The 25537-nt window shown below is 40.5% G+C and overlaps 1 protein-coding gene across 1 annotated transcript in view; it reads right to left on the bottom strand.

The window, feature by feature from the left end:
* Positions 1 to 74: 74 nt before the first annotated feature.
* LOC138363920 (F-box/LRR-repeat protein 16-like) overlaps positions 75 to 25537 on the bottom strand; it is a 159917-nt gene continuing 134454 nt past the window's right edge. The window contains exon 5 of the mRNA XM_069323381.1: positions 75 to 186. The gene's annotated coding sequence lies outside the window, so the exon portion shown is untranslated. The remainder of the gene's footprint in view (positions 187 to 25537) is intronic.

The following is a 25537-nucleotide window of genomic DNA, read 5'->3' as shown; positions in this document are numbered from 1 at the left end:
TTACTGCTGCTATTACAATGAAATACACCAATGAGGAATAATGGCAAAAATAAAGTGAGATAATGAAACAAAACTTCATATAAAGATAATAATTTATTAAACTGCCTAGTTAACTTTTCTTCATCAATGAGCACTTCACTGTCCTTTGTCCAACCTTCTTAACTTGGTTTTTAAAAACCGAACTGCCTGCAAAAAACAAACAAAAAACAGCGTTGAATGTAATGAAATGCCATATTCTGGGCGAGTCCCGGAGGCTCCCCGGAGCTATCCAGGCTGATATGGATATCCCTAATTTTGGCATCAGTCGATGTGGGTGGAGTTCTAGGCCTACCGGAAACCACGAGCCAAAATCAGGCCCCCTCAAACAAGCACGAGGAACAATGGTCTATAGAAATGCACTGTTATTTGGAGCATTCTATATCTGCCATCGACCGGGACAGGCACACAGAAAGGTAAGCGCCCCAAAACAAACCCCAATTTTGGTTAAAAATGACAAAATTTGACAAACAATTGGACAAGTGCCGGCAATCCACCCTGCAGTTCTGAGGTTGGTTATCAAAATACGCAAAAACCGCCGACAGGAGGGAGGGTTGCCGGGGAGCCTCTGGGACTCACCCAGAAAATGGTGTTTCATTACATTCAACGCTGGTTTCTTGGCGGGGAGCCCCAACGACTCCCAGGAGCTACTTCACCAAAGACGAAGACAGAGGGACTCATCCGGGAGGCAGTCGGTGTTCACATCACAACACGAAGTCGAGACAACAGGCTGCAACCGCCGACCCAAAGCGACACAGGACCGACTAGGCCCAGGAACATTCACGAGGTAGCAAGCAGCCAGGACCCAGGTCGACCGTCAAAAAAACCTCGTGCCCGAATGTCGGCCCAAGACATGTTACCAAAGACGGCAGCAAGCGCAGCAAACCTACGAATGTCATGGGCGCGGGGAGAGACCGCAGGCTGGCTAGACAGAATGACCCAGCGGACGACCTAAGAGACCTGAACCCGAGAACAGGAAAGAAGGGAAACCAGATCAACTCAAAGCGCAGCCCCGGTCAAAGAGTCCGTGGCGCGCAAAGAACGGCGGAGACCCCACAACTGCTCACAAAAAGAAATGCCCCCGGCCAACCAACCAAGCAGCAACAACCCAAGGGACCCCAGGAAAATAGCCATCCCAACCCCACCAGAAAAGAAGAGAAGGCTGCAAAGGAACAAACTGATCACCAGAACCCAACGTAGTAGAAACCACCGACAAACAAACCTGGACCGAAGGGGCTACAACAAACTAAGGGGAAGAGAGAAAAGAGCACCCTGCCCAAGAGCAGGACGGCTCAGATGGCGCATGAGTAGGCCGGAGGTGAACAATGCCCGAGACAGCCCGTGAACGATGCAGAAGGAACAACAAAACTGAAGCAATTCGAAGTGGCTCCACCAGTGCCGCATGAGACAAGGCGACAGTATGTGGCAAGATCACGGTCCTGAACCACCATGAGAGAAGGACAAGACCAAGTCAACAAAAAGTGCAGTATACCTACGAAGAGACGAAAAGAAAAGGACCGCTAGAAAACCCCATACCGCCACCCAGATGAAGAACACAGGTGGGACACCATCAAAGAAGCCACCTGATCACGAAACAGATGGTGAGAGACTCAAGTCAAAAGTACTAGACTTGAAAACTCAAGAAAACCAAATCAGCCCTGACCATTTGAAAGAGGCAGAACCGTGGGAAAACCCCTGGGTGCGAACACCGAGCGTCGCTGAGGAAGGAATAAGGAGAACTATATAAGACATGTACTGCACTAAAACAAAAATGTTCTGTCTGGAAAAGGAACACCAAGAAAAAAGCCATAGCCAGGGCCATAATCCAAGTGCCTCCTGTCCCAACGAAAAGGAACTGTAGGGGCAGGAGAGGGTGATCAGAAAGCTACATACACCAGCAGACAATGCAACACAGAAGCTGGTAGTGACAGACAAGGAGAAGAGGAAGAACCCAGATCTATAACGAAACACTGGGCCTGGGCCTGTTCCACAACAGGAAACTGAACATGAACATAGCCCAACCTAGCATGAGAATAGCCAATATGCACCTACCAAGATACACAACAATGTGAAGTACAGAGGTAGGAATACGTAAAAATGCAATGAAAAGACCCTAGATATGGTCCAAGGACTGGAAGTCAGGGACAAGAACAAAAGCAATTAGCAACAGAATGTACATGAACAACCATATACACAGAGACTTGTAGCGAGGGTAAACAATACACTCACCCAAACTCATGAGCTAATATGAGAAGCAAACCTCACATTAGCACAATGCCCAGTCCCTAATTACAGGAAACATTCCGCCCAACCCATAGGAGGACATTGAGGTGAATATAAGGCGTACATATGTATGTGTATATGTAACGTATATATAAGAGTGCAGGTGAATATAAGGTATACATATGTATGTGTATATGTAACGTATATATAAGCATGCAGGCAGGCACTGAATGGTGATCAATGAATGAGTGTCCAGAGTCCAGAAAAGTCCCAGTCACCGAAAGACGAAACCAAAAGTTACCAATTCGGGGCCGCGCCCCACAGTGTAACGAAAAACGATATATATGTACAGGTCAAGGATACGTCAAGATGCATGCAAAGTGTCCAAGTAATGCAGTACAAACAATACCCAACACTAATGCCAACCAGCGCCTGGCTAACAATGTTACCAGACCGTAGAATCTCACCTGTTGAGTGTAGGCGCTATCGTGACACGACACAGCTTAGCCGAGTAATAGTCTGGGAGCATAGCTAGTGGAGCATGTCCAGAGATGTGTGTGCAGGAGAATAGGTGTAGTGTAGAGGTGGAGGCGGCGCTACTCCGAGCCACCCCACACCCGTAAGCAGAAAAAGAACTAGATGTGTTCCCCGTAATAAAATCCAGAACTCCCCCAGTATCTAGGGAGTTATGATTGGAGAGATGAGATGAGCAAGAGCAGCGTACAACCCGTGAGAAAGTGTGTGGAACACCGACACATATTTATACCGACCAGAAACAATCACCCACGGCGCATGCGCAGGACACATGAGGTCCGGGCTGCACCACTTGACTTTCGAGGAGGGTGTCAACAAGGGATATGTAAGGATTATCAGTAATGTCGAGACAAAGTACGGAAAGAGGTGATTATTAAATAATCGGAAATAGCATCGAAAGATAAGTAGTACGGAAGAGGAAAAACGAGTCCTAGAAAGGACTGGAGATAAGCCGCACCAGAAGGCGACAGATGTTCCAATAATGTAGATGTACTGGAGATCTACTCGAACCTTCGAGATCCTAGACCAACAAGCACAAAATCCCGGAAGCTCATATGGACCCAATGACAGCCATGACCAACGGTCATGCAGGACCCAAGATAACAGAACATGATTGCGGCATGATGTAAAACACAGGTCCTAGAGAACAAAGGTGGGAAACTGGATAAAATTACCCACAGAAGGACGGAGCCAATGGACCCGAAGGGACACGGAACCAAACCTGGAGAGGGGCCGACGCTCAAATCCACCTCGTACGCAGAAGGAGGAAAGAAAAACCCCACTCTTTGTAACAGTAAGCCCCGCTCGGAGGGTCAGAAAACCCAGGCGGCGTCCAAAAGGGCCCAAGGCCTCCAAGTCAGCTCCTCCCCAACCCCCGGGAACCTCCAAGTCAGACCCCGAGGGCGAGTCGTCCTCCAAAGCCCTGGCCTCACAAGAAAAAGCCGGGGTGGCCGAAATAGCAGGAAGAGAGCGGGCCTACTGGTCAACCCCTGAGCTACGGCTGGACGAACAAACTCGAATGCCTCTGATGCAACCCCGGAAGGGGCAACCCCCAAAACTACCCGAGTCTCAGAAACCCGTAAACCCTGTCCCGACCCTGAAGCCCTCAGATGCCTAGGAGCTGGAAGCAAGGGGGGGGGGGGAGGGGAAACCGAATGAACCACTGCACGGGAAGAACGAGTGGACGCGGATTGAACCAAGGCCAACGCGACTAACACCCCCAAGTCCGGGTTCCTCAAAGCAAAACGGGGCAGCCTCTTGGCATCCAGGGAAGCAACCAGATTAGAGCGTCGCAACAACCTAAACCTATCCTGCAACGTACGAACTGCCTGCACCCGAATAATGTAATCATCAGATTGGGTGAATTGAGTCACAAACAAGCAACAAAGGTCGCAGGACTCAGGGTCAAATGTGTCACCGACCCAACAGGTCGCATGACGGAGGCAAAAACAATGAGAGTTACCCTGAGACAAAGGGACTGAGCAACCCTCAAACTTGCACACAGTAAGAGGGGACTCGGGGGTCTTAACCAGGGACCCGAGTGCCCCTGCGGGGTTTCCCAGGGCCCCTAAGTTGGGTCTGCTAAGGGTAATCTCAGGAAGAGTACTGCTAACCGGCACCCAAACTACCAATCAACACTGCTAATGCTGAACCCCCAGGACGTGTTAACTCACAAGGGGGAAGCAGTGAGTACCACCAAACAAAAACAACCCTAGTATAAAGGGAGAAGAACACCAAGGCAGACCCCCAGAAAAGGCAAAAACAAAAAGAAAAGAAAAACCTCGCAAGACAATAGTGTACACAGAGGGAACAGAGCCGGCCACTGTTATAGGTCAAAACTAGCTGCGCAGTACCCGGTGCTCCTACCAGTGCAAAAACTACCACTTACCTCAAGGCAAACAAGGGTGGAAACACCCCAAAACACTCGTAGCGGTCAATCACCAAGCAGCAAAAGACCAACAGAGATAGACCCAAGGTGACTTGTGGAAGAGAACCCCAAGCCCCTAGGGCAGTACTTACAGGATACTCAGGGAAGGTGACCCTAAGCACATGCAGCCCGAGTACTTGTGAATATTACTCCCAGCTCCCACACCACCGTAAGAGCAGTACTGAAACAGAGGGCAGCACAACAACAGTCTGGAGTTTGGAGCCACACGACCAAGCCGTATCCCATCATCCGAAGAACTGCAGGGTGCATCACTGGCGTGGGGGGTCTGGAGCTCCCCCTTCCCCCTACCGGGGAGGGGGGAGCTGCGCAAATATGCGGCGCGTGTGACGTCATGCTTGTTTGCTCGTTTTAAATTGGGAGTTCTGTCCACTCATTTGTCTAATTTTGTAGTTTTTAACCAGAATAGGGGTTTGTTTTGGGGCGCTTACCTCTCAGGGTGCCTGTCCCGGTCGATGGCAGATATAGAATGCTCCAAGTCAGATGTGCACATCTATAGGGCCATTGCTCCTTGTGGCTCTCTGAGTGGGCCAGGTTCTGGCTCATAGTCTCCGGTAGGCCTAGAACTTCACCCACATCGACTGATGCCAGTTAGGGATATCCATATCAGTGTGGATAGCTCCGGGGAGCCATAGGGGCTCCCCTCAGAAAAAATATATATGTTTATATATACGGTAGCACCTCGACATATGATTGCCCCTACTTACGATAATTTCGAGTTACGATGAAAATTTCATAGAAAAATGCGACTCGACCTCCGATGGTGTCGTCGACTTCCGATATTTGTTGGTACACGTTCGGGTCGACCGAGCGCGTGGTTCCCAGTCACGCGGCCGACCTGCCTCAGTTTACTACAGCTGCCCGCTTAGTGAAGATCGCGGCTATAAGAAATTCCGCTTTTGTGGTGATTTTTTTGCATTTTGAACATTAGAGTAATTATTATATATCACGCCATGTGTCCCAGGAAAGTCAGTGGTAAGCCTCAACATATGAAAACCCATGTAGGGTTGACCATAGAGCAGAAACAAGAGAACAGAATGTATCTTCCTCAACAATTAAGAAAATGTGTGCAACATGGGAAGAATTGCAAACCTTTGCTGAAACAACTCACCCAAATCAAGCTGCAGTAGGTCGTTAACTTTTCCTATTCAATGACACCGTAATGCATCATTACAGATAAATGTTAAAACGAGGGGAAAAACACATGTCTCTTGACAAATTTGTAGTGAAACAAGCACACACTGAACCACAACCAGGTCCTAGTGGTTTTCAGGCAAAACGTAGGAGAGAGTACCCCAGAGAAAACATCACTCCCTGATGCGATAATGGAAGGGGACTCCCCTTGTGGGAACCGACCTGTGAGATTTATATTTATTTAATTTATATGAATTTATATAGAATTTATATTTACGTTAATTTATATACTTCGATAGCAATTTATATGATGATAAGTGGACTGTATTTCTGCAATAATCTCACAAATCGATCCACTACACATTAGGGGGGTTTATATTAAATTTATATATATGCAGCCAATCAAACTACAGTATTAAAAACATATATTGTAAAACATTGAAGAGGTTCCTTATCTTATTGTACAGCAGGCCTTAGTCCACCAGATATAACTAGGATGTAGACACCAAATTATCCTATTTTGAGGCAGTTTCCAACATCCAGTAACTGATGCACAAAGTCTTGCTTCCTCGTCTTGACCTGTCAAAAGGGCGCTAGCTGTAAAGCCAGAATCCTAATATATGACAGCTATATCAGAGAAAACACTGTACAAGAAACCATAAAGACCTAGGCTTAATTACCTTGTTTGAGTCGATCATTTGTGATCTAACCGGCCACCCAATATCTACTGACATTAATGGCCATAAATGAAAGATAAACGGGTTTCGGAAAGACACTTCCCTTGAGATTGATGACAGCGTGTTGATGGCAGATCACTACTCTGATCTTCCATAACACTTCGTCCAAGAGAATTTATAGGAGCCGTAATTCGCTCCACGACTCTGTGGTCTTAAACAATAACAATGGCTGACCACTCCCTCCTCACTGACGCTACTGGCCTACATTGTCCAGATGACAGTAAGTGATAGAAGGGTCACATTTACTCTATTTTAATTCTGATAATTAAGTTAATTTATATGAGATGTTTTTATGATGGTAAAGTCCAAAGACTAATGTATTTAAGAATAATTCCCACCATAATAGGTGGTGAATTTATAATAGTATGTGGTAATGATATCCCGTTTTCTATAGACGGAAATTCCACTACAAGTTACATTGTCTATGGGTTAACTTGTTTATACAACACAGCAATATTATCTGCCTGTATGATATTATTAAATGGTGTCGGATTTTCCGACACCCCTTCCAAACAGTAACAACTCTCCTCCTCCCCCCTAATCACCATCTTCCATACACCATCAAGAGCCCTCCATAAAGGTAAGAGAAACTTTGGTACTGTATTGTAGTTAGAAAAAAACATTGTATTCAATATAAAATGTATTTGTATGTGAATATTTTGGAGGGTGGGGAACGGATTAATTCAATTTCCTTTATTTCTTATGGGAAAAATCACTTTGACTTACGATCTGTGTCTGGGAACGGATTAGCATCGTAAGTGGAGGCCCCATTGTATGTATGTATGTATGTGTATATATATATATATATATATATATATATATATATATATATATATATATATATATATATATATATATATATATATCTTGAGGTTATCTTCAGATGATTTCGTGGCTTTTAGTGTCCCCGCGGCTCGGTCCTCGACCAGGCCTCCACCCCCAGGAAGCAGCCCGTGACAGTTGACTAACACCCAGGTACCTATTTTACTGCTAGGTAACAGGGGCATAGGGTGAAAGAAACTCTGCCCATTGTTTCTCGCCGGCGCCTGGGATCGAACCCAGGACCACAGGATCACAAGTACAGCGTACTGTCCGCTCGGCCGACCGGCTCCCTATATATATATATATATATACAGTGCTCCCTCGGAATGCGATTGTCCCTGTATGCGAGGTTTTCGAAAGGCGATCAGTATTTACTCCAAAAATTTGTCTCAGAAGGCGAGGGTTACTTCGGGACGCGAGTTTGTTGATACGCGTACAGGCCGACCTAGCGCGTGGTGGTTCGGCGATCGTCGCCCCTCCGCCCCTCAGTTTACCATTGTCTCGCGCTCAGTGACTACCCCCACATCAATTCTTCTCGCGGATTTTCAGTGTTTTGTTGGATTTTTGGTGATTTGTCTATACAATTTGTTATTATATATCTCACCATGGGTCCCAAGAAAGCCAGTGGTAAGGATAAAGGCCAGAAAGCTCATGTGAGGATGACAATAGAGGAGAAACAAGAGATCATTCGGAAGCATGAGAACGGTACACGTGTTGTTGAACTTTGTAGGCAGTACAACAAAGCCACATCAACAATATGCACTATACTTAAGAAGAAAAATAAGATTATGGGTGCTAAAGTGGCAAAAGGAGTAAGAACATTAACGGCACAAAGACCACAAATACTTGAAGAAGTGGAAAAGTTGTTATTAATTTGGATACACGACAAGGAGTTGAGGGGTGATAGTGTTTCGGAGGCCATTATTTGTGAGAAAGCCAGGGTGTTGCACGAAGACCTTCTAAAGAATACCCCTGCAACGAGTGATGCAGATAAGAAAGAGTTTAAGGCAAGCAGGGGCTGGTTTGAAAAATTTAGAAAGAGAAGTGGTATCCATAGTGTTACAAGGCATGGGGTTATGTGATGTGATTATGGAAGGGGACTCCCCTTCCAAACAGTAACTCCTCTCCTCCTCCCCCCTCCTCACCATCTTCCAAACGCCTACAGCACTCGACAGCAAGGTAAGTAATAACTGGAACACAGTTTTGTAGGTTTATTTAGATGAATTAGGTATAAAAATTTAGTTTGATGTGGGGTTTTTGGGGTAGTCAGGAACGGATTAATTCATTTCCCTTTTTTCTTATGGGGAAATTAACTTCGGAATGCGAGTTTTCGGAAGGCGAGGCGTCTCCAGGAACGGATTAAACTCTTATTCTGAGGTATGCCTGTATATATATATATGTATATATATATATATATATATATATATATATATATATATATATACAGTATATATATATATATATATATATATATATATATATATATATATATATATATATATATATATATATATATATATATATATATATATATATATATATATATATATATATATATAAACTAACACAACACCTATACCCCCTATTAGACTATTTTACAGGAACTTCTTTTCCACAGCCCATAAAACGGAGGAAAGGGTCCTGAAAGATATTGTCAGTAGAAACGTTATCCCTACAGACAAAAATCAGAAGATACAACTCACGATTTACTATAAAACCAGAAAAACGGCCAGCCTACTCATGAGAAACTCTCCAGACACAAAGCAGAACGCTTTAAAAGAGACCAACGTCGTCTATGCCTTCAAATGCCCTCTTGGGGACTGTAAGCCTCAAAAAACCCAGTATATAGGCAAGGCAACAACATCTCTTTCCAGGCGTTTAATGATGCATAAGCAACAGGGCTTCATTAAGGAACATATAATCTCTTCCCACAAACAAACCATCACCAGAGAAATCTTAGCAAACAGCACAGAAATCATCGATAGATACAGCGATAGCAGACGGCTTGACGTCTGCGAGGCACTACACATCAAGAAGTCAACACCAGCAATCAACAGCCAATTAATGCACAACTATATTCTACCCACTTCAAGACTCCGCTCCAATATAGAAGCATCAAGAAATATGGACTAATAGGCTTTCTACAATTACTTCCATTCAATACCCATTGTTTCGTGTTCTGTCTTGTGTTTGAATTTAATAACCATTCAATACCCATTGTTTCGTGTTCTGTCTTGTGTTTGAATTTAATACCCATTCAATACCTATTGTTGAAAGTTTGTTTTCACCTCATCCACCACACCCAAATGTAGATATAAACTCGAAGATGTGTAAGCTCTATTCAGTTTCAGTTGTGTGTTTGTAAACTAAAGTCTTTGAAAATGTAATAAGTTTTACAAAACGCGCTCAAGTGTTGCGTCAGACTAGAAATAAAAATTAATTTTGGAGAATTGATCTTTGAATTACCATCAACAGTGAAAAGAAACGTAAGAAAGATAGAGAAAATTCATGTTAGAATTAATAATCTCACTTTTTCGGTCATATTTAATAATATATGTCTACAGGAAAGACTGCTACCAAAATATACTAATATATATATATATATATATATATATATATATATATATATATATATATATATATATATATATATATATATATATATATATATATACATATATATATATAACTGAAAACTCACACCCCAGTTTTCAGTTGCATATTGTCCTGGGGACCATTCAGGCTTGTTCGCATATATATATATATATATATATATATATATATATATATATATATATATATATATATACACACACACAGTGGTACCTCGCATAACGAATTTAATCCGTTCCATGTTCGTCATGTGAAACGGACGTCATACAAAACGAGTGTCCCCCATGTAACCTGTGTGATGCACTGTGTTTATTGTGAAATTCCCCCAGTGTGTATGACATCAAATGTTCCTCAAAATATCATTTTTCTTTGCAAAATGATAAATTACCATCCCTGAACATGTCTATGTAAAAATAATTACCAAATTCCACTTTGGCTGTGAGGGCGTGGACAAGGTGCGCTTTGACGTCATCAGGGGCTGGTCGCCCGTGTGTGAAGCTCCCAGACACGGTCGCGCAGGCCATTCAAGCACCGCGTGTTGCCACAAATATATTTTCAAATATTTTTTCTATGCATTTCCAATGCAGTTTTATTTGTTTCTTTTATCGTATATGATGCATATTTGTGTCCTTTACAATATGTATACAGTAGAATGTTCATAATTTTCCATGAAACTGTGATACATGTGTCAGTAATGTGTCCACAATAAATGTTTAGTCACAATATTACGTGGTAAAAATTCACTAAAATTACAATGTGTACAGTTTCACATACTATTTACACAGTAACACACTGTATAACACACTCAGTACTTTGGAGGTGCGTAATAGTCAACGAAGTAGTCCATGGTACACAGCACGACTTTGCTCTCCTTGCACCAGCTACAGATAGATTTTCGTTTCTTGTTTCATCGTTCTGTGTGCTTGCAAATAACGCACTCGCGTGCACCCTTGGCTTTAGTACTTGTAGGTGGTATGTAGCCAAGCTTGTAAAGCATAAGGTAGTATTGAAACGATAATGGGAAAAGCTCAATTTGTAAGGTAGTCTTGAAAAGATCGCTTTGTAAGGTCCCACACAGGAAGAGATTCAGCTAGCCTCTAAGAGTGTCCATCAGTCAGGAAGAGATTCAGCTAGCCTCAAAGAGTGTCCATCAGTCAGGAAGAGATTCAGGTATTCTTGAAAATATCAATGAACAACACCACCATGGAAGCCGCTAACACTGTTCATCTATGCTACTTGTATCAGATGCATCATCACTGAACGCAGAAAACGATTCATCTATGTATCATCTATATAAATTCGAGATGGCAACGGTGGGGCGCAGAGCTACAACTGGATACGCTCGCTGTATCATCCTCATAGGTGCTGTATGACTGGCATCCGACCGTTGTGTTAAGCCCTTATTGCGCCTAGCTTCACCAATGTTATGACCCTTATGTTCTTCAAACAATAGGGTCTGAATTGCACCGACTGAGCGCAGTCTTTTAACACCGTGTGGGACAGGTGTTTGAGAGCCAGAGGCACATGTGCCACAAATGGTTGCTCACGCAGTACTAACCCAGCCAGCAGCCCTAGTCTTTCATATTCGTTATAGCAAAAGGTTCGTTCAGTGTTTGTTGGGTAGGCTGCTCCATTATGACAATCTTTCTTTCTTTTTTTTTTTTTTTTTTTTTTTTTTTTTTCTTTTTTTTTTTGAGATATATACAAGAGTTGTTACATTCTTGTACAGCCACTAGTACGCATAGCGTTTCGGGCAGGTCCCAGGAATACGATCCCCTGCCGCGAAGAATCGTTTTTTCATCCAAGTACACATTTTACTGTTGCGTTAAACAGAGGCTACAGTTAAGGATTTGCGCCCAGTAAATCCTCCCCGGCCAGGATACGAACCCATGACATAGCGCTCGCGGAACGCCAGGCGAGTGTCTTACCACTACACCACGGAGACTTTGTTTCAAATGTGTTCCATTTGTTTTGAATTTGTCACTTACGTCTCAATAATGGAGCAGCCTACCCGACAAACACTAAACGAACCTCTATGGCATTTGTCCATTTTTCAAATTGTTTCAACAGTTCTTTTATTTTTCGTTTTTTTTATTTAAGAAACATGGAGCAGCCGACCTGTAGACCACCGAACGAACATTTTTGACATTTGTACTGGTTTTCAAAATTCTTCATTTTTTTTATTATTTACGTTTTTTGTATGTAAGAAACATGGAGCAGCCTACCTGCCGACCACCGAACGAACCTGTTGCTATAAGACAAATGAAAAATAAATATTGAACACATTTGAAGAAAGGAAAATGTCATAATGGTTTATTCAGTGTATGTAAGGTAGGCTTCTCCATTATTGAGACGTAAATGACAAATACAAAACAAATGGAACACATTTGAAACAAAGAAAGATTGTTATAATGGAGCAGTCTACCTGCCGAACACCGAACGAACCTTTTTGACATTTGTTGTATATCAGACATTTCATTTCTTTTTTCCTACAAAAACGTCAATGCTTTGCAACATCTCAGCAGTCACCCTTTTATATCCCAGCATCATTAGCATCTTTAAACATGAACAACATAATTTATGTGCATAGTCGGAGGCGTCTTAGAATGTGCAAGAAGCAGCGCGACCCCACCATGTGGTGTTGACGTTACTCAAACCAGCGTTCGTCATACGGGACGATTTGACGCTGATCGGGTCGTTCGTTACCCAAAATGTTCGTCTTTTGGGGCGATCGTTATGCGAGGTACCACTGTATATATATATATATATATATATATATATATATATATATATATATATATATATATATATATATATATATATACATATATATATATATATATATATATATATATATATATATATATATATATACATATATATATATATATATATATATATATATATATATATATATATATATATATATATATATATATATATATGTTGTACCTAGTAGCCAGAACGCACTTCTCAGCCTACTATGCAAGGCCCGATTTGCCTAATAAGCCAAGTTTTCATGAATTAATTGTTTTTCGACTACCTAACCTAACCTAACCTAACTTTTTTGGCTACCTAACCTAACCTAACCTATAAAGATACGTTAGGTTAGGTTAGGTAGGGTTGGTTAGGTTCGGTCATATATCTACGTTAATTTTAACTCCAATAAAAAAAATTGACCTCATACATAATGAAATGGGTAGCTTTATCATTTCAACAGAAAAAAATTTGAGAAAATATATTAATTCTGGAAACCTTGGCTTATTAGGCAAATCGGGCCTTGCATAGTAGGCCAAGAAGTGCGTTCTGGCTACTAGGTACGACATATATATATATATATATATATATATATATATATATATATATATATATATATATATATATATATATATATATATATATATATACATATATACCTTCTGAAGATGTATTTAATATACGAAAGTACTTAAGGAAATTTCCTGTTTCATTTTTCCTCCGTGGTCTGACATTGTCACATTCTTAATCACGTGTTTATTTTCGTGATATACACACATACATATATACATATATATATATATATATATATATACATATATACATATATATATATATATATATATATATATATATATATATATATATATATATATATATATATATATATATATATATATATATATATATATACATGTCGTACCTAGTAGCCAGAACGCACTTCTCAGCCTATTATGCAAGGCCCGATTTGCCTAATAAGCCAAGTTTTCATGAATTAATTGTTTTTCGATTACCTAACCTACCTAACCTAACCTAACCTAACTTTTTTGGCTACCTAACCTAACCTAACCTATAAAGATAGGTTAGGTTAGGTTAGGTAGGGTTGGTTAGGTTCGGTCATATATCTACGTCAATTTTAACTCCAATAAAAAAAAATTGACCTCATACATAATGAAATGGGTAGCTTTATCATTTCATAAGAAAAAAATTAGAGAAAATATATTAATTCATGAAAACTTGGCTTATTAGGCAAATCGGGCCTTGCATAGTAGGCTGAGAAGTGCATTCTGGCTATTAGGTACGACATATATATATATATATATATATATATATATATATATATATATATATATATATATATATATATATACATATATATATATATATATATATATATATATATATATATATGTATATATATATATATATATATATATGTACATATATATATATATATATATATATATATATATATATATATATATATATATATATATATATGTCGTACCTAGTAGCCAGAATGCACTTCTCGACCTACTATGCAAGGCCCAATTTGCCTAATAAGCCAAGTTTTCCTGAATTAATATATTTTCTCTATTTTTTTTCTTATGAAATGATAAAGCTGCCCATTTCATTATGTATGAGGTCAATTTTTTTTATTGGAGTTAAAATTAACGTAGATATATGACCGAACCTAACCAAGCTTACCTAACCTAACCTATCTTTATAGGTTAGGTTAGGTTAGGTAGCAGAAAAAGTTAGGTTAGGTTAGGTAGTCGAAAAAACATTAATTCATGAAAACTTGGCTTATTAGGCAAATCGGGCCTTGCATAGTAGGCTGAGAAGTGCGTTCTGGCTACTAGGTACGACATATTATATATATATATATATATATATATATATATATATATATATATATATATATATATGTATATATATATATATATATATATATATATATATATATATATATATATATATATATATATATATACACACACACACACACACACACACACACACACACACACACACACACACACACACACACACACACACACACACACACACACACACACACATGGCTGAACCCCCCACACCCAATCCCCACCCTTCTACCCCTCCCCTCCTCCCGAGTCCTCCCTCCCCCCCTTTCCTTCCCGTCCTCCCTCCCCTTTCACCCCATACCCTCCCTGTCCCTCCCCCTTCACTGGATCCCCCGCACCTCATCCCAGTATCCTCTGAGACCCTGTTATCCACCTCACAGGTCCTCACACCCATGGAACAGCCTCCCCCACCAGCAGAACACTCACCAAGGAGGCGATTTGAGAAGGGACAGAAGAAAGTGAGCCTCAAAGCGATGTACACAAACATAGATGGAATTACAAATAAAGCAAATGAGCTTGGAGAACTGGTACTAGAGGAAAACCCAGACATAATAGCCCTCACAGAAACAAAGATCACGAAAACGATAACAAATGCAGTGTTCCCACAGGACTATTATGTTATGAGGAAAGAGAGGGAAGGAAGAGGTGGGGGTGGTGTAGCTCTGCTGGTAAGACAAGGCTGGGATTTTGAGGAGATGGATATTCAGGGCTGTGAAGGTTTCAGTGACTACATAGCAGGTACTGTAACAAATGGAGGGAAAAAAATTATAGTCGCAGTCATATATAATCCACCACCAAATGACAGAAGACCTAGACAGGAATATGATAGAAACAACATGGCCACCATTAACATAATAGAAAGAGCAGCTTCTGTTGCTAGCAGGAATGGATCTGGACTACTAATTATGGGAGACTTCAACCATGGGAAGATAGATTGGAAGAACAGAGACCCGCATGGAGGACCAGAAACATGGAGAGCTAAGCTGCTGGACGTGGCAACAAGAAACTTTCTAAGCCAGCACACCAAAGAACCAACAAGAATGAGAGGAGAAGATGAACCAGCAATGCTTGATTTGATATTTACCCTAAATGAATGGGATATAAGGGAAGTTAAGATGGAAGTGCCCTTGGGAATGAGTGACCACAGTGTATTGAATTTTGAGTACCTGGTAGAGCTAGGACTTATCTCCCCCCAAAAAGAACTAGGAATCAAAAGGCTGGCATACCGAAAGGGGAATTATGAACAGATGAGAAGTTTCCTAAGTGAAATACCTTGGGACACAGACCTCAGAGACAAGTCTGTACAGGGTATGATGGACTATATTACCCAAAAGTGTCAGGAGGCAGTAAACAGGTTCATCCCGGCCCAAAGGGAAAAATCCGAGAAGCAACAGAAGAATCCATGGTATAATAGGGCATGTATGGAAGCGAAGAAACTGAACAAAAAGGCGTGGAGGAACTTCCGGAATAACAGAACACCAGAAAGCAGAGAGAGATACCAGAGAACCAGGAATGAGTACGTCAGGGTGAGAAGAGAAGCAGAGAAAAATTTTGAAAATGATATAGCAAACAAAGCCAAGACCGAACCAAAGCTACTCCACAGTCACATCAGAAGGAAAACAACAGTGAAAGAACAGGTATTGAAACTTAGAACAGGCGAGGACAGGTATACAGAGAATGATAGAGAGGTGTGTGAGGAACTCAACAAGAGGTTCCAGGAGGTCTTCACAATAGAACAGGGTGAGGTCACTGTGTTAGGAGAAAGGGAGGTAAACCAGGCGGCCTTGGAGGAGTTCGAAATTACGAGAGAGGAGGTCAAGAGACACCTGCTGGATCTGGATGTTAGAAAGGCTGTTGGTCCAGATGGGATCTCACCATGGGTACTGAAAGAGTGTGCAGAGGCACTTTGCCTGCCACTCTCCATAGTGTATAGTAAGTCACTAGAGACGGGAGACCTACCAGAAATATGGAAGACGGCGAATGTGGTCCCAATATACAAAAAGGGCGACAGACAAGAGGCACTGAACTACAGGCCAGTGTCCTTGACTTGTATACCATGCAAGGTGATGGAGAAGATCGTGAGAAAAAACCTGGTAACACATCTGGAGAGAAGGGACTTCGTGACAAATCGCCAACATGGATTCAGGGAGGGTAAATCTTGCCTTACAGGCTTGATAGAATTCTACGATCAGGTGACACAGATTAAGCAAGAAAGAGAGGGCTGGGCGGACTGCATTTTCTTGGATTGTCGGAAAGCCTTTGACACAGTACCGCATAAGAGGCTGGTACATAAGCTGGAGAGACAGGCAGGTGTAGCTGGTAAGGTGCTCCAGTGGATAAGGGAGTATCTAAGCAATAGGAAGCAGAGAGTTACGGTGAGGGGTGAGACCTCCGATTGGCGTGAAGTCACCAGTGGAGTCCCACAGGGCTCTGTACTCGGTCCTATCTTGTTTCTGATATATGTAAATGATCTCCCGGAGGGTATCGATTCATTTCTCTCAATGTTTGCGGACGATGCTAAAATTATGAGAAGGATTAAAACAGAAGAGGACTGTTTGAGGCTTCAAGAAGACCTAGACAAGCTGAAGGAATGGTCGAACAAATGGTTGTTAGAGTTTAACCCAACCAAATGTAATGTAATGAAGATAGGTGTAGGGAGCAGGAGGCCAGATACAAGGTATCATCTGGGAGAGGAAATTCTTCAGGAGTCAGAGAAGGAAAAAGACTTGGGGGTTGATATCACGCCAGACCTGCCTCCTGCAGCACATATCAAGCGGATAACATCAGCGACATATGCCAGGCTGGCCAACATACCAACGGCATTCAGAAACTTGTGTAAAGAATCATTCAGAACTTTGTATACCACATATGTCAGGCCAATCCTGGAGTATGCAGCCCCAGCATGGAGTCCATATCTAGTCAAGGATAAGACTAAACTGGAAAAGGTTCAAAGGTTTGCCACCAGACTAGTACCCGAGCTGAGAGGTATGAGCTACGAGGAGAGACTACGGGAATTAAACCTCACTTCGCTGGAAGACAGAAGAGTTAGGGGGGACATGATCACCACATTCAAGATTCTGAAGGGGATTGATAGGGTAGATAAAGACAGTCTATTTAACACAAGGGGCACACGTACTAGGGGACACAGGTGGAAACTGAGTGCCCAAATGAGCCACAGAGATATTAGAAAGAACTTTTTTAGTGTCAGAGTGGTTGACAAATGGAATGCATTAGGAAGTGATGTGGTGGAGGCTGACTCCATACACAGTTTCAAGTGTAGATATGACAGAGCCCGATAGGCTCAGGAATCTGTACACCTGTTGATTGACGGTTGAGAGGCGGGACCAAAGAGCCAGAGCTCAACCCCCGCAAACACAACTAGGTGAGTACACACACACACACACACACACACACACACACACACACACACACACACAAACCGGGTAACCCACTATGTCCAATAATCAGCCAAATACCAACTCCAATCACCTGGCAAAAATACTTAATGAACTACTAACTCCATAAACTCCAAGCAACTATAGTCTACAATCATCAGCAGATTTCCTAGAATTAATCAAAACTACACAGCCTGATGGAATCATTGCTTCCCTGGACGTCGAATCCCTATTTACCAATGTCCTAGTCGACACAACCATAGAAATGATACTGGAGAGAGTATACAGAGACAAGAGCATCCCCAAATTAGACATACCCGAGCCACATTTGAAGAGCCTTCTCGAGGCATGTACAAAGTTAGCTCCTTTCATCAGTCCGAAAGGGGACATGTATCTACAAATAGACGGAGTAGCAATGGGCTCCCCCTTAGGAGTGTTATTCGCTAATTTTTCCATGGGAACCATCGAAGATAGAGTCTTCAGTAGTAGACAAAAACCAACTGTATACTGCCGTTATGTAGAAGACATATTCGTCATAGTAAAAAACTCAGATGAACTAATTGATCTGAAAAGTCATCTAGAGAGAGAGAGAGAGTCAGTACTCGAATTTACACATGAAAATAGTGAAAATAACAGTGTGCCTTTCTTAGATGTACTAATAACAAAAACAGGAAATTCTTTAAGCACCAGTGTATATACAAAACCTACCAACATAGGATTACGTCTGAACGGTAAGAGTGAATGCCCTCAAAGATACAAAACCAGTGTTCTCAATGCTTATATTCGTCGAGCGCTTACACACTGCTCTGAATGGAGCAATGTAAGTAGAGAGTTTGAAAGAATAACTCAGGTACTGGTGAACAACGGATATAGCAACACAGAAATAAACACCGCTATAAGAAGACACCTGGACCAATGGTACAAGCCTGAACCTAGTACAGAAACCACAACATCTCCAATAAAATTATATTACAAATCAACTTTGCATAGTGAACATAAAGAATAAGAAAGAATAATGAAGGAAATAATTCGTAAAGGAGTAGAAAGCACTATTCCTGACCAAAACATAGACCTAATCATATTCTATAAAACAAAGAAGACTACCGACCTCCTCCTCATTAAAAACAGCCCGAAACTGACGGAGAACCGTCTACAGCAGTCAAGCGTTGTATACATGTACACTTGCCCCCACGAAGGATGTAACCTTCAATCTAAGTACATAGGTATGACGTCGACCAAGCTGACGAGGCGTTTGACCTGTCATCTTCAATCCGGTGGCCCCAGGAATCACATGAGACAAGCCCATGACATCACTCTAACAAGAGAAATGTTGAACAAAAATACCTGTATAATAGACAAAACCCAAGATGTAAGAAGATTATAAATTCTTGAAGTAATTCACATAAAAATAGAAAAACCTACCATGAACACCCAAATCACGGAACTATTTATTCTACCCACCATGAGAGTAAGGACAAGACCGGAATATAACGATGCCCACACAGAAGACACTGCTCAACATAACAGGCCTATTACACCTGATTAATCTTTGTATGTGCTTCATCCCCCATTTATCCCCTATTTATCCTCTTGCCTTTTCCTTTATTGTACTTGTTTTATCACCTGACCCCGTACTGGTATAAATTAACGAGTTCTGTAATTTCTGTTCACTTGAGAATGAACCAAGGAGGTTTGAAATGTTGTGCAAATTGTATAAATAAATGTAATACATTCTATAGTAATTCACTTTTTTCTTTACCTTAAAATAACGAAAATGAGTTTTAGAGAACTCCTCTTTCAGCTAAGCCCTGATGCTAGAAAATTAGTTGAGGGATAAAAGCCCTAAATCAGAAGATAGTAAATACAGAATATGCGGTCATATTCAGTGAGGCATGTTTAAAAGAAAACCTGCTGCCAGTATTTTATCAAATCACCTCATTCTTTGGGGCACACGTGAGGAACACAAATGCTAACAAGCCTGAATGGTCCCCAGGACTATATACAACTGAAAACTCTACCCCAGAAGTGACTCGAACTCATACTGCCAGGAGCACTCTGCTGGCGTACAGGACACCTTCCTCACGTGTGCCCCAAAGAATGAGGTGATTTGATAAAATACCATGCCCAAGATTACCAACCGAGTGCTGGCAGGGGGATGGAAATAGCCTCGGCTACCATCCTCTTTTGTCCGGTCATGTTGGTCGAGCGGTTAAGGTGTCCTGTACGCCAGCAGATTGTTCCTGGCAGTATGGGTTCGAGTCACTTCTGGGGTGTGAGTTTTCAGTTGCATATAGTCCTGAGGACCATTCAGGCTTGTTCGCATTTGTGTTCCTCACGTGTGCCCCAAAGAATGAGGTGATTTGATAAAATACCATGCCCAAGATTACCAACCGAGTGCCGGCGGGGGGATGAAAATAACCTCGGCTACCATCCTCTTTTGTCCGGTCGTGTTGGTCGAGTGGTTAAGGCATCCTGTACGCCAGCAGAGTGCTCCTGGCAGTATGGGTTCGAGTCACTTCTGGGGTGTGAGTTTTCAGTTGCATATAGTCCTGGGGCCCATTCAGGTTTGTTTGCATTTGTGTTTCTCACGTGTGCCCCAAAGAATGAGGTGATTTGATAAAATACCATGCCCACGATTACCAACCGAGTGCCGGCGGGTGGATGGAAATAGCCTCGGCTACCATCCTCTTTTGTCCGGTCATGTTGGTCGAGCGGTTAAGGTGTCCTGTACGCTAGCAGAGTGCTCCTGGCATTATGGGTTCGAGTCACTTCTGGGGTGTGAGTTTTCAGTTTGATATATATATATATATATATATATATATATATATATATATATATATATATATATATATATATATATATTATATATATATATATATTATATATATATATATATATATATTGTGACGATAATCTCCTTCAAGAGATTGAGCCTGCTCTTCCCTCCATAATTACGTCTTCACAATTATATAAAAAGACTATGGAAGAAATGTCCAACAACGACAACAACACCAGCAAGGCTTGCCAGGGTGAGCAAAAACGTATGCAGCCAGCCACCTGTTCGAACTCCAACCACCAAACTACCCGTTGATCGCTACGGCTCCGCTGATTGGTCGCCGGTCTGGCTGCACCTGCACTCGCCCCCCATACAACTTGATGTCTGGGGTCGCCCCAACCCCAGACCGCAGAATGTTCAGTGCTTTCGTAGCCAGCACTCCTCCCAGCTAGACGTTAGCGTGTACTGAGAGAGGTGGTGGCTTTAAGCCAATATTCCAGCACCTCCCATTTACTGTTGTGTTGCACTTCTTGTTATTTTGCCTTAACGTAACTTTTCATTGTGTCATTTAAGTATTCTTATTATTTTGATTCATTGATTTTATTATAAGAATTTGTTTGTGCATTATTTTCATGTTTTGATTTATTTAACGTAATTAAAATTTCATTGTTAAAGTTTACTTGTGTTTTATGTGTCTTCTCCTTACCTTACCACAGACGAAGTTCCAGTTTTTCTATTTTTTTTTATAACTATGTGACGAGGCCATACCCCTAGCCTTAAACAGCCGAACACCAACGCGTTACCGTCACAATATATATTAGTATATTTTGGTAGCAGTCTTTCCTGTAGACATATATTATTAAATATGACCGAAAAAGTAAGATTAATAATTCTAACACGAATTTTCTCAATCTTTCGTACATTACGCTTCACTGTTGGAGGTAAATCAAAAATCACTTCTCCAAAATTCATTTTTATTTCTAGTCTGACGCGACACGGGCGCGTTTCGTAAAACTTATTACATTTTCAAAGACTTCACAAATACACAACTGATTAGAACTTACGTCTCTCTGATATTATATCTACATTTGAGTGAGGTGGGAAGGATGATGTGGCATTAACACAAGACAGAACAGGGGATATTAATATCCCCTGTTCTGTCTTGTGTTAATGCCACATCATCCTTCCCACCTCACTCAAATGTAGATATAATATCAGAGAGACGTAAGTTCTAATCAGTTGTGTATTTGTGAAGTCTTTGAAAATGTAATAAGTTTTACGAAACGCGCCCGTGTCGCGTCAGACTAGAAATAAAAATGAATTTTGGAGAAGTGATTTTTGATTTACCTCCAACAGTGAAGCGTAATGTACGAAAGATTGAGAAAATTCGTGTTAGAATTATTAATCTTACTATTTCGGTCATATTTAATAATATATATATATATATATATATATATATATATATATATATATATATATATATATATATATATATATATATATATATGTTGTACCTAGTAGCTAGAACGCACTTCTCAGCCTACTATGCAAGGCTTAATTTGCCTAATAAGCCAAGTTTTCATAAATTAATTGTTTTTCGACTACCTAACCTAACCTAACTTTTTCGGCTACCTAACCTAACCTATAAAGATAGGTTAGGTTAGGTTAGGTAGGGTTGGTTACGTTTGGTCATATATCTACATTAATTTTAACTCCAATAAAAAAATTTACCTCATACATAATAAAATGGGTAGCTTTATCATTTCGTAAGAAAAAAATTAGAGAAAATATATTAATTCAACGAAAACTTGGCTTATTAGGCAAATCGGGGCTTGCATAGTTGGCCGAGAAGTGCATTCTGGCCGAAACGCTTTGCGTAATAGTGGCTTTAGGCATTGTATGTACTAGCTCTATCTATAAAGCCAACAAACTTTGTAAATCTCTTTATGTATGTACCTTACCTAAATAAAAAATTATTATTATTATTATTATACTAGGTACGACATATATATATATATATATATATATATATATATATATATATATATATATATATATATATATATATATTTATATATATATATATATATATTTATATACAGTGGAACCTCTATTAACGAGTTTAATCCGTTCTGTCACCGAGCTCGTTACCTGGAAAACTCGTCTTAAGAAACAAATTTCCCCATTTAAAATAAAGGAAATAAATTTAATCCGTTCCACTCCCAAAAACATCCATACTTGTATGACTTTTTTTTATGTAAATATAATACTGCACATGTAAATATAAATGTATATATTATATTATATATTTATACCTAACCTACCTTTTATTAAATATAAATGTATATATTATAAATTATATATAAATTATATATAAATTATAATATAAATTAAATATAAATGTATATATTATATTATATATTTATACCTAACCTAACCTATTATTATACTTACTGAAACATGGTTGAAAGAGGATACTACTCAACTCTTTAACATGCCTAACTACTCAGCAATTCACAACTGTCGTCAACTTCAGAGAGGTGGTGGCACTGCTCTTTACTACCACCAAGAACTAACATGCTTAAAAGAAATTAGAACTAGAGACTGCTATGGGGAGTATATCTTCGCCAGCTTCAGAGTCAAGGGTGCCGAGTCTGTCCTGTCTGTGGGTGCAGTCTATAGAATTCCCAACACTGATGTGTCTGAATTCAACTCAAACCTTAGAAATCTAATACTTGATAACAGACTGAACAAAAACCACCTAATTATCGCAGGGGACTTTAATATTGACCTCTGCGAGCCAGAACACCCTACTGCTGTTAGCTTCCTCAACTGTATGAATTCCTGCTTCCTCATACCCTTAATCACTAGACCTACTAGAATCACTGATAGCACTGCCACGACTCTAGATCACATCTGGACCAACATAACCTCTCCGCTTACTTCAGGTATAATCACCGATAGCACTACAGACCATTACCCCACATTTCTCTTAACTAACATTAGCACACCACCTCTAGAAACAAGGGAGTTAAGCTTTAGGCTGCACAATGAAACTGCTATAAACAATTTTATAACTGCTGCTGATAATGTCAACTGGGAGTCCGAGTTAGGTAACATAGGGGACATCAACCTAGCAGTGCAATCTTTTCTACAAACAACTCTTAGCCTTTATAACACCCACTGTCCTAGGCTTACAAAACAAGTCACAAGCAAAAGGCTTAACAATCCATGGCTTACAAAGGGAATACTGAAATCCATTAACAAAAAACACGACCTTGAGAAGAAGTATAGGTTAGGAATTGTCTCCAAAGAATTCTCAAAGAATTACTCATTATTGCGATCTAAGATAATTAGACGAGCCAAAACTAAATACTACAAAGATAAATTTACTCAAATAAAGAGCAACATTAAACAAACTTGGAGCACAATTTCACAAATATTGGGATCAAAGAAATCTTTAAATAACAAACCGACTCTGTCTAATAACGATGGTCAGCTTTCAGCCTCTGATTCTGCTATTGAGTTCAATAGGTTCTTCTCTTCCATTGGTTCATCCCTTGCAAATGATATTCCATCTTCCAGTACTGACATTAAGGACTATCTTACAGGTAACTATCCACAGTCTCTGTACCTAAAGCCTATTAACTCCACTGACGTCAATGAGATAATCCTTTCCCTTAAAACCAAGTCTGGTGCCCTTGAGGAGATACCAACTTTAATTTACAAAAGAGCCTCCAGATCTTTAGCCCCTGCTATTGCTTTGCTCTTCAACAAGTCACTTGAACTCCAAACCTTTCCAGATATTCTAAAAAAAGCGAGAGTAACGCCTGTCCACAAATGTGGTGACCCCACAGATGTTAACAACTACAGACCTATATCAATCCTGCCAAACTTGTCAAAAATTTTTGAAAAACTTATATATAAGCAGCTTTACTCATATCTAGCCAAACTCAATATACTTAGCCCTTGCCAATATGGCTTCAGACCCAAAAAAAGCACTAACGATGCACTTATTAGTATGCTTAACTCGATTCATACAGCTCTTGATAAAAAGGAGTTCCCTGTTGGGTTATTTGTGGACCTGCGTAAAGCTTTTGATACTGTCAACCACCATAACCTTCTTCTTAAATTACATCATTATGGAGTCAGAGGACACTCCCTACAATACCTCGAGTCCTACCTTACTGACAGGCACCAATATGTTTCTGTGAATAATACAATTTCTCCCACCCTACCCATCAACATTGGTGTTCCTCAGGGCAGCATACTTGGCCCTCTCCTCTTTCTCATCTACATTAATGACCTTCCAAATGCCTCCCAACACCTCAAACCAATTCTATTTGCTGACGACACAACCTTCATTTACTCCAGTCCTGACCCTCTTGCTCTAAATGCCACAGTAAATACTGAGCTAAATAAAGTCCATCTTTGGCTAACTGCCAACAAACTCACCCTTAACATTGACAAAACTTTCTATATTCTGTTTGGCAATAAATCCTCTAGTCATATAAATCTCAAAATAAACAATACCCAAATTTGTAACAAATTAGATGGCAAATTCCTTGGCATTCTCATTGACCACAAGCTGAATTTCCAGGGACACATTCTAAATATATCAAAAAAAGTTTCAAAAACTGTGGGCATTCTTTCTAAGATCAGATATTATGTACCACGCC

The sequence above is a fragment of the Procambarus clarkii genome, chromosome 12, assembly GCF_040958095.1.
Source record: "Procambarus clarkii isolate CNS0578487 chromosome 12, FALCON_Pclarkii_2.0, whole genome shotgun sequence".
NCBI classification, from domain to species: Eukaryota; Metazoa; Arthropoda; class Malacostraca; order Decapoda; family Cambaridae; genus Procambarus; species Procambarus clarkii.
Note: the sequence above shows the minus strand (reverse complement) of the source record. Positions and strands in the feature narration are given on the sequence as shown.